General features: G+C 42.0%; 1 pseudogene; it reads right to left on the reverse strand.

Annotated features, from left to right (window-relative positions):
- Nucleotides 1–6,580: 6,580 nt before the first annotated feature.
- LOC148020420 (uncharacterized) lies at nt 6,581–7,228 on the reverse strand (annotated as a pseudogene).
- Between the last annotated feature and the right edge of the window lie 2,448 nt (nt 7,229–9,676).

Below are 9,676 nucleotides of genomic sequence, written 5' to 3' on the forward strand. Positions count from 1 at the left end.
GTAAAAGCGCGTCTATGCACGTGTCTATGTGCCCGTCTAATCTTCCATATAGATGCGCTTGTAGACACACAAAAGAAATTAAATAAATAATAATTTTGGTTTTCTTGTGCTTGTTTATTGATGTGTGTATATGCGCATCTAAAGTGCGTCTATTGGTGCGTGTGGATTTCCTTATATATGCGACTATAGACGCGAAATGGTACACAAATAGACGGGCTTATAGATGCGCTGGTAAGATTTCCTCTCAATTCTAAAATTGCGTCTCTAGGGTTCACAAACGTATATTGAAATGCTAATATAAACGATTGTTTTGCTTGATAATTTAAATGTGTTGTTTATCACAAGATATTTGATGGTAAGTGAAAATTACTATAGCCCCATCTCCTCATGCATTTGGATTTTCTATTATAGTTTGAGGCTTTCGAATGTCATATAGATCATCTAACTAATATAGATTGGGATGATATTTTAGATATTACCTCACTACAAGGATATGAGGCCACAGCGACGCCGATTAGTGACGACAATAGTGGCATTGCTATTAGCATCACAAATGCAAGGCTAATAGAGTCGCAAATAGTGACAGTATCCAGAGCAAAAAAATGCGGGCCGAAACTCGAGCATGTTTCATTTTGAAAGAGAGTGAGAGGGAGAGTGAGAGAGAGAGAGAGACCGTCTTGCTGAGAGGGAGAGAAAGAAGGCTTCTCACCGGCACCGCCACCACTGCCGTTTGCGAAGAAGAGGAGGAGGTGTACGGAGGTCGAAGAGGACCCGCCATCGTGAAGAGGAGCCACCAAACCCTTCTTCGAGTCTTTACAGTGAGTGCATTCTCTCTCTCTTTTACTTGTTTTTTTGTATAATTTGTGTATATTGAGAGACTGAGAGAAAATGAGAGAGAAAGAGAGGGAGAGGGAGAGGGAGGGAGAGGAAATGAGAGAGGGAGAGGGAGAGAGAGGGGGAGAAAATGAGAGAGGAAGAGGGAGGGAGAGAGATAGAAAGAGAGGGAGAGGGAGGGAGAGGAAATGAGAGAAAGAGAGGGAGAGGGAGAGGGAGGGAGAGGAAATGAGAGAGGGAGAGAGAGACAGAGAGAAAGAGAGGGAGAGGGGGAGGAAATGGGAAAGGAAGAGGGAGGGAGAGAGAAAGAGAGGGGTAGGGAGAGGGAGGGAGAGGAAATCAGAGAGAGGGAGGGAGAGGAAATCAGAGAGGGGGAGGGAGAGGGAGAGAGGGAGGAAATGGGAAAAGAAGAGGGGGGAGACATTAAACATAATAGGAAAATGAGAGAGAGGGAGAGGGAGAGGGAGGAGATGGGAGAGGGAGAGGGAGAGAGAGAGAGAGAAAGAGAGGGAGAGGGAGAGAGCAAAAGGAAATGAGAGAGGGAGAGGAGAGAGAAAAAATGAGAGAATGAGAGGAGAGAGAAAAAGAGAGAAAAGATGTTAAACATAATAGGGAAAGAGAGAAAGAGAGGGTGAGGGTGAGGGTGAGGGTGAGGGAGGGAGGGGGAGGAAATGAGAGAGGGAGAGGAAGAGAGAAAAGGAAATGAGAGAGGGAGAGGAGAGAGAAAAAGAAAAGAGAGAGAGAGGAGAGAGAAAGAAAGAAAAATCATTAAACCTAATAGGGAAAGAGAGAAAGAGAGGGTGAGAGTGAGGGAGGGAGAGGAAATAAGAGGTGAGGGTGAGGGAGGGAGAGAAAATGATAGAGGTAGAGAAAGAGAGAAAAGGAAATGAGAGAGGGAGAAGAGAGAGAAAAAAATGAGAGAGGGAGAGGAGAGAGAAAAAGAGAAAAAAATCATTAAACCTAATAGAGAAAGAGAGAAAGAGAGGGTGAGGGTGAGGGAGGGAGAGGAAATGAGAGAGGGAGAGAAAGAGAGAAAAGGAAATGAGAGAGGGAGAGGAAAGAGAGGGAGAGGAGAGAGAAAAAGAGAGAAAAATCATTAAACCTAATAGGGAAAGAGATGGTGAGGGTGAGGGAGGGAGAGGAAATGAGAGAAGGAGAGAAAGAGAGAAAAGGAAATACGACCTTACAATAAGCTCATCCTAGGCTCATAGGGGTTTGGCCGATCCTCAACAAACCTAAGGGATATATGGCTAGAGAACCCTAGCACACTTGTGCCTTCTAGCATAATGTTCTTTCTACAAAGAGACCTCTCATATATGGGGCTTGTCCTAGCCTCCACCACGCAAGTATACAACGAAGGCAATCAGCCTATCAGTTAGAAAAATATTCATATTTCATAACGTAAATCTAAAAATAACTTTGGATATTCCATAACAATCAATCTCTTCTTAAAAAGACAAATACAAAAAACTAAAACAGCATCATTCATATGCTTCGCAAAACTAAAACAGCATCACCACAAGATCTCTTAGGAAACTCATCTTCGACTATCAATTTTAATTTAAAAATATAATATAAAATCACTTGCAAGGAATGACACTCTTTTATTATTAACCCTCTTTCTTTCTTAGAATAGTCTTAGGAACAATTTTTTGCTCTAACAAGCATATAGTTGAGCATAATAACTATTTTAAAGTTTATTCCATGAGTAGTAGTAGTATATATGCAAGCATCAAGCTAGAGATCATGCTTTGGTATTTGTGGAGATCCCAATATCATGCCCTAATAGGGATTGTAGTGTGCAATAGTGTGGAGAGAAGGTGGGTGAGTTGTAAATGGTAAAGGTGAATTCTATTGATGATGGAGAGTAGATGAGGTGAATCACCAATTCTATTCTTAGTGAGTGCAACCTACCCATAGTATGGCATCCATGACTGATTGAAATTAGTAAGACTTTGAAATCCTACCTCGAGTATTATAACTATTGTTTTGTGGTGGATTTTCTTGCCATAATTCAATGTCAATTTGTGCTTGCATTTTCCACAGTGTGTTGACTATGGGTGTCAAATGCTCCAGTCGGATCTCTCTCTCTTTCTCCTCTCTCTTCTCTCAACCCTTCTCTCTTCCTTAATATTCCCTCTTTCTCTCTTCCTCTACACTCCCTAAATCCTTCTATCTCCCCTATCTCTTTTCTCTCTCTATCTCTCTTTCTATTTCTACCTCTCTCACTTCTCTCCTCTTCTTCTCTAACTTTACTCTCTCCCTAACACTTGTCTCTCTCTTCATCTCTATATAAGTAGTCGTAGTCGTGGTCGTGGTCGTGGTCGTGGTCGTAGTCATGGTCGTCGTGGTCGTGGTCGTGGTCGTGGTCATGGTCATGGTCGTGGTTATAGTCATAGTTGTGGTCCTGGTCATCGTAGTCGTGGTCATGGTCGTGGTCATAGTCGTAGTCGTAATCGTAGTCGTGGTCGTTGTGGTTGTGGTCGTGGTCGTGGGTCTTGGTCGTGGTTGTCGTAGTCGTAGTCATAGTCGTAGTCATGGTCGTGGTCGTGGTCGTAGTTGTGGTCGTGGTCGTGGTCGTAGTCATGGTCGTAGTCGTAGTTGTAGTCATAGTCGTAGTCGTAGTCATAGTCGTAGTCGTGGTCGTGGTCGTAGTAGTGGTCATGGTCATAGTCGTGGTCGTGGTCGTAGTAGTGGTCGTGGTCATAGTCGTGGTCGTGGTCGTGGTCATGGCCGTGGTCGTAGTGGTGGTCGTGCTCATGGTCGTGCTCATGGTCGTAGTCATGGTCGTGGTCGTGGTCATGGTCGTAGTTGTAGTTGTAGTCGTGGTCATAGTCGTAGTCGTGGTCATAGTCGTAGTCGCAGTCATAGTCGTGGTCGTGGTGGTCATGGTTGTGGTCGTAGTCGTGGTCGTGGTCATGGTCGTAGTCGTAATAGTAGTCATGGTCATGGTCGTAGTTGTAGTTGTAGTGGTCGTCGTGGTCGTGGTTGTGGTGGTCATGGTCGTGGTTGTGGTCGTGGTCGTAGTCATAGTCATGGTCGTGGTCGTAGTTGTAACGCAGAAAAAGAGAGAGAGATGGAAGGAGAGGATAACAATTTAAGAAAGGAAAAAAAAAGAGAAATGGAAGGAGAGGAGAACAATTTAAGTAAGAAAAAAAGAATGATAACAAAAATAAATTGTTTATCGTAACGTAGACAAAATAGAAAATGATGAAGGTCCTATTATTCAAGATCGCAAGGCGTATCTTAATCAGCATGTCCCATGTCCTTACTCTTAATGCAAGCTAGCAATTAAACAAAAACGTCGATTGTCTATAGAACACGTACGATGATTTGGCGAGTTTCAATTTGAGATCATTGATCAGGCGATTGCGGATTTTTAGCAAACAGTAAGAAAAGTTAATATCAATCATGCATTGTACTCGCAAGCTAATTGAATATCATATACAATAAGATTGGGTCTGGCTGAAAAATTTTCTATCTAGGGAGGTGGTGTCTCGTCCCAAGGAGGAGTGCACCCTTTGCGGCCAATTAGAAGAGTTCGTGGGCGTGCGATAGATGGAGTGCATGAGCCTATTCACCACTTGCAAGGCCAATCTATACTGTCAATGCCAGAGGAGATAGGCAGCCTTCCAGACCTACCTACAATCTTGGAGCCTGAGATGGAGGCAATGATCAATGCATTGATTCCCATGGATATTGAGACTTCTGATCCGCTTAGAGAGGAAGCCTCCATACCATTATATGATGGGTGTTGAGTATCTCGCCTAAAGACACTGCTTGCACTCTTAAGTGTGCAAGCAAAATACGGGTGGAGCGATGCGAGTGTGACCGAGTTGTTCAGGTACCTTGTACATATGCTTCGTTGATTTCTTTTCGGCACTATTATTAAAAACATTTGTGCTTTTTCAAGGCGTTTTATGATTTTTTTCAGGTTATTGAAATATCATATATTACCACTTGCATTAAATACCATGCCTGAGTCTTGTGATGATGCACGACATGTTTTATGAAAGCTTAGCATGGACTACAATAATATCTATGCATGTATCAACGATTGCATACTATTTTGAGGAGAATACGAGACTATGGAGACATGTCCAAAGTATGGTACTCACAGGTATCGGCAAGACTTGCAAGGGCAAACCATCCCTTAATAAGTTCTCAGACACTTTTCGCTTATCCCTCACATAAACCACATGTTTCATATGTTCGGCATGGCGAGCTTGACAACGTGGCATGCGCAGAATAGGTCCACGGATGGAGTTCAACGAATATCAGTGGATTCACGCGCATGGAGCCACATTGACTCTACCTTCCTAGGCTTTGCCCAAGAGCCAAGGAATCTTCGGCTCGGTCTTGCAATGGATGGCGTTGTTATGCGAGCGGTGATCGAGAACAAGCCTCACTCACAACCCGATAATGAGATATTAAGGAGTGCCGGTTAGGGTAATCGACTTTGTCGAATGCACAGCACAATGTGGAAAATTTAAAATATTTAATAACACGCCACGAATCACAAGACAACTCACAATGAAAGTAACAAAATTTTGACAACAAAACCAAGAAAACTATATTCTCATACCTTAATAGCCTTGATGTGAGGCTTGATACCACAAAGTCTAACTTCTTCCACTTCGATAATAGCACGTCCAAAAGTATTCTCTCACATGCGATCCTCCTCTAACATCTCTCACAAGATGACAAGAAGATACAAGGGAAGGGGGCCCCTAACTCTCCACTCTCCTCTCCTTTTATAGTTTTTTACATCCTCCCTTACTTTGGACATGCTTTTGCTTTCCCAAAAATCCTTAGGCTTTTTACAAGGTGAAGACCTTTTGAGCCTTTCTTCTCTTAAGGTTAAACGTTTACACGCTAAGGTACACTTTTTAAAGCTTTAAAAGCTTAAGCATTAAAAAATAGCCTTCAAGGCTATTTAAACTTCCTGCTTTTCCTGACACGTTACTTGGTTCGTGAGATAGATCATCAATATGCTATCCTTGCTGGCTCTTTGCTTGTTTTTATGGCCGTTTTGCTTTTGTGTTTCTCCTCTCCAACGTCTAACATAGGAAATTGATCATTCCCATCAGCAAAATCGTAGTCCTATCTAATCTTCCTCCATTTTATTCACCGAATTGATGTTCTGCTCTTCTGCTACCGCTTCGGATTCTGATTCTCCCTACGATGTCATGATCTGCTAATGATCTTCTGCTATTGATCTCACCTGCGATTGATCTTCTGCTACTCCTTCGGGTTCCGATTCAGCCTGCGATATCGTCTACTATTGCTTCTGCTTTAGCATCTGCGTCAGACTCTCGCCTTCTCGAATTGCAACAGCTTCGTCACTTCTCAATCCGCCATCTCAGTCCACAGGTCTTCATCTTTGTTCTTTAGGTCTCCTTCTCTGCTTCTTTTTTTCGCCTCCCTCTCTCGTTGTCCATCCATTTTGCTGCTGGATTGGTTCCACATAACTATTTTCTGGCTCTATGGCAACATCATTAGAGCTTTTGCTGTCCACAACAGTATCCACGATCATCAATGGGAAAATGGAATATGATGGATGTCTGTAGACAGGATCAGAAAACCGAGGTGGTCCTGAAGTATAATTCTGTGAGACATGCCCATTCTCTAGCACTATGCTCCTGTGCTTTGCCGTCTAGTCTGGCCTGCTCCTTCAGATCGAGCACCTACACTCGCTCCTCCGTGGCCCCCTGTAGCTATGCCACGTCCTCCAGCTCCAGCTCCTCTAGCGGCCTCCAGTTGCGCTCATGCTGCCTGATCCAGCACGGCCACCCGCTGCTGCTATTCCTGCAGCTAGCTCAGCTGCTTAGCCCTCTTATTGCTAGTTTTCAAGTTTTCCTCGGGATTTTCAACGGTTTTCTGATCAAATAGTGAAATCCTAGCATCCTGAAGCTCCTGCAACTTTGTGAATTGATCCCTTTCAAATTCTCCCAACACGCGAGCTGTAGAGAGACCCCACTTATTAAATAGGCCCCTGCCCAAAATTCTTGCTTCAATCTGAGCAGCTGCATCACATGTCTTTGATGTTGCCTTAGAAGTTTGCAGTAGGCTCTTTGAGCTATTTTCAAACCTTTGAAGGTTGCTTGATCACTCAACTTCATTCTAAAAATCAGGGTTGCCATCCTTGCTGCGGAAAACACCTTCAGAATCAGAAGAATCATCAAGAACATCTACGTCTTTCCCTACAACAACCTGAAAAGCAACAGCCTCACCAAGTGCCGCCCTTTCTTCGTCAAGCCACTGCTCCTCTTCTTTATTTTTGTTTCTTCTTCTCAAGTTCTATTCTAATTGCTGTTGCTGTAGCTAAGGCCTTCTCAAGCCTATGTTTCTTCCTTTCAATCTGTTTTAACCAGTTTCTCTCTTCCTTTGCCATCAGCTCTTGGGCCTCATAAGATCAGGAAAAGCACATGATGCAGTCACAGCTCTCCATATAACAACATGAGGTGATGTCAAGTAATTTAAACATCGAGGACGCTCATGTTTTCTTGGGGAAGACACTAAAATGCCAAGAACCCTACCAGTTGTGTCAAAAAACTTCTTGAAATGTCATTTTGTGGGTTAGATTCCTCAACATGTGCTGCATTGAAGAATCGCTAGCAGTGCTCCATTAGTAAAAATCTACTAACAATGTTGAAGATGCCTACGAGCTGATCAAACAAAGCCCCTCCTTCACTCAACAAAAATGCAGTTCTTCCAAAAGCATGTCTTGTATCCCTGAAATCTTCCCATGTGCATCTCTGGGTTGCACATATTGCCAAGGTTGTGAACCAAATCAGTCATGAGGGAGAACAACATATCCTGCACAATACCTTCCTCGCATCATACTCAAAGCTCTTGAAGCTTCGTCCTAACCAAAGCCTCATCGTACAAAGCTGCATCCTTCTGAATGCTAGGAGCAAAACCATTCTTGGACCTTTTTTTTCATGCAATGTGCCCTAGCAGAAATATATTTTGGAAGGGAACTTCGTGCACAACCATACATGATTTGATAAAACATGCAATTAATCGAATCCATGATATGCTACCATTCAAGCAATGCTCACACCAAAAATATGGATGCACTGAAGATATTTGTGCCTAGCCTATCTAGAGGTGATTGTGCGTCATGCAAGATGCAAACAAAATTCCTTAATTAATTAAAAAATCCTTATCCTCACCTCTCAACTCTCATAAAAAGATATGATTTATTTTGCTCCACCCATCCAAAAATCTCACAATCACTCTAGAAAATGATGGTCCTCAAGATGTTGACCAAATATGAACAACCCTTCTCACAATTGATGGCGTCCTTCACGACCCTCTAACTCTCCCAACCACCCTACACTCTCAACCAGAGGCTCCTAACTTTGTGATGAACATCCCAAATGGTGCGTGCAAGAAATGTGTGTGCTCAATGATAGGTGCTCTCTCATGTGCGCGTGCATCTAAAATTTACTGCATATAGTTACAGCGGGCCTTATGCCATGCTAGTGCTCAATGATGGTGCAAAGCATGCATAATCCCAACCCATGGCATGGAAGTATTTGATAAGAACATGAGACGACCCCCGAGTGCAGTGCATCAACAAGTGCAACGTGAGGTGCTCGTGAACCCATTATCCCTTGTGATGTGCAAGAGTCTTGACAAGATAACATACCTAGCTCCTCAATGTTCTATAGCTATTGGCAAACACAAGCTTCATCCTGTTCAAAAAAATACCAAGCTCGACCAAGGCTATCAAGTTCCACACTCAACAATTCAAACAAAATGATAGAAGCAAATCCTAGGTTAAACAAACACAAGAAATCCAACTATGAAACAACAAAACAAATTGTCACACAACAACTAAGCTAGCATAAATCCAACCTAACTACAATTTGACTAGGGGTTTTCAGTTTTCGGAAAAATGCTTGACATATTTAGCCCTCCCCCTAGTCTGCAAACATTCATATGCAGCAGTTGCTTTGATAAAACGATGCAACATCTATCATACATTCAGTTTTCTCATTCTTTTGTTGAAATTGTCGTTCTGACCACTCCTCTATTTGTATTGTCATTAACCTTGATATGTATTTCTTTAATCTATATCCATTTATCCTTTGCTTATGTGCCTTCCCATCCAAATTTTCTAATGCATAAGTTCCATTTTTAAAAACTTCAGAAACCCTGAATGGTCCTTCCCACTTTGTTTGAAATTTCTTTTGAAAAGTATGATCCAATTTACTATTGTATCTCAAAACTAAATCCCCTTTTTTAATATTTTTGTTTTTTATTTTTTATTAATCTCTTGTAAATTTTTTTCTTGACTTTTCTCATATTGATCACACACTTCCTGTCTGTTTAATTGTGCTTCTTGTAATTGTATCAACCTTTCTGTGAAATAACTTTTTTTCTCTCCGTCAGTTAACTTTTCAATCATCCTTAAAGCCGGTATTTCTACCTCTATAGGTAATAAGGCTTCCTTTCCATAAACCAGTTTAAAGGGAGAATAGCCTGTACTTTCTTTTCTTGCTAATCAATAAGCCCACAAAGCACTTGGCAATTCAATATCCCATGTTTGTGGACGATCCTTTGTCATTTTAGATATCATTCTTATTAACTCTCCATTAAATCGCTCGTTGAGACCATTACATTGAGGATAGTATGGTGAAGCAAATCTTTTTGTTATTTTCATTTTCTCACAAAGATAGTCTATTAATTCTCCCTTCAAACCTGGTCCTCTATCTGACAAAATCTCTAAAGGTGTTCCAAATTTACAGCATATGTCTTCATAAATAAATTTTTCCACATCTATGGCTCTGATGTTTTTTACAGCCTTAGCTTTTGCCCATTGAGAAAGATA

Source organism: Lygodium microphyllum, chromosome 19 (assembly GCF_053477565.2).
Source record: "Lygodium microphyllum isolate KBCC chromosome 19, Lygodium_microphyllum_v1.1.10, whole genome shotgun sequence".
Taxonomy (NCBI): domain Eukaryota; kingdom Viridiplantae; phylum Streptophyta; class Polypodiopsida; order Schizaeales; family Lygodiaceae; genus Lygodium; species Lygodium microphyllum.